Source organism: Propithecus coquereli, unplaced genomic scaffold, assembly GCF_000956105.1.
Source record: "Propithecus coquereli isolate 6110/MARCELLA unplaced genomic scaffold, Pcoq_1.0 Scaffold325, whole genome shotgun sequence".
Classification (NCBI taxonomy): domain Eukaryota; kingdom Metazoa; phylum Chordata; class Mammalia; order Primates; family Indriidae; genus Propithecus; species Propithecus coquereli.
The window spans coordinates 1,223,818-1,225,223 of NW_012148897.1; the positions used below are offsets into that span (position 1 = coordinate 1,223,818).

The 1,406-nt window shown below is 31.2% G+C and overlaps 1 long non-coding RNA gene across 1 annotated transcript in view; it reads left to right on the forward strand.

Annotated features, from left to right (window-relative positions):
• Window positions 1-1,231, forward strand: part of LOC105815295 — a 6,893-nt gene extending 5,662 nt beyond the window's left edge. The window contains exons 2-3 of the long non-coding RNA XR_001137736.1: window positions 202-272; window positions 736-1,231. This is a non-coding gene — a long non-coding RNA (uncharacterized LOC105815295). The remainder of the gene's footprint in view (window positions 1-201; window positions 273-735) is intronic.
• The last annotated feature ends 175 nt before the right edge of the window (window positions 1,232-1,406 follow it).

Below are 1,406 nucleotides of genomic sequence, written 5' to 3' on the forward strand. Positions count from 1 at the left end.
TTCAGCTATTTTTTTATCATGTAATTTTGAAAGAAAAGATTTTTTAAGCCTGTCATAGTATTTAATTAATATTCGTATTTGACCTTCAGGTATTATTTTTTAAGATTTTACTACTGGGAACATATTTGTCTTATAGTGCTGAAAATGACTTCACAATTTCTTGGTGAAGATGAAATGTTTAAATATTTCTTTACCTTACAGACAATACCAAGATTTCCTTGAAGATCTTGAAGAAGATGAGGCAATTAGAAAGAATGTCAACATCTACAGAGGTTGGTGTTTTAGGAGTGTTTGATTTAAGTCATATATTCTGTATATAAATATAGTACCTAGTACCAGTATTTTGGTATCTTAAACTTTGATTCCCATAAAAGACTTTGTTAAATTACCCTAGTTAAACTTTTATAAAAAAATACTTGTAGAACAGTGAAACTTATTAAAATGCTGTTTGCTATACCACATTTGATATCATTTGCATCCTACCTTGATCACTCAAGTTGCTCATCCCTATACTGGTGGAAATTTATTCATGCATTTATTCAGTTCATTCATTCAATAAATATAATTTGAATTCCTGCTCTAAAATAAGGTATAAGAGCTTCTAATACAACATAGTTAAATAATAGTAACGATAGTGGGGGGCAGGTATTTGTAGATTTTCAAATACACATTTAATACTTTGTATACATATAAATACTTTGTGTTTATTTGGAATCCTCTTTGTATTTTTCTTAGATTCAGCCATCCCTGTGGAAAGTGACACAGATGATGAAGGAGCACCTCGAATTAGTCTGGCTGAGATGCTTGAAGACCTTCATATTGGCCAGGATGCCACTGGTGAAGAAGGTGCACCAATGATGACATAATGAGATCAAGTTGTAGACAGTTTCCACATGTGTAGGCTCGGGAAGTTGGACGAAGTAGATGTACTGTCTCTTCCATCTATGCCTCCTTATTGTGAGAAGAGAAATTTAGTTTTAAGCCTGAATAAATATGACTATTTTGATTGTTTACTCAAAGCACCGAAAAAGATTAATGGCTTTGAACTTTAAATAGTAAAAGATTATGGAAGGTGTAATTATTACTGATATTTAGTCCATTTTACGTATGGAATTACATCACTCTGCTTTTTTATATGACGCACTGTAGCATTTTCACATATTATAGTGCTGGATATCAAAGCTCAAAAGTAAAAAAAAAATGCTCAAAAGTTGTGATTCCTTGGATGTTAACTAAATCTTCAAGCATAAAACAAGTTTTTACATTCTTTTTACATTGATTGCTTTAGTAAAAGCACATATGAAGAATTGTTTTTAATTTTAACTTGCTACACACTTTCATCCACTTTAGATCATTTTTATGTCCTTGGGGTAGAGAAATTACAGTTCAACGTATCACCAGACATT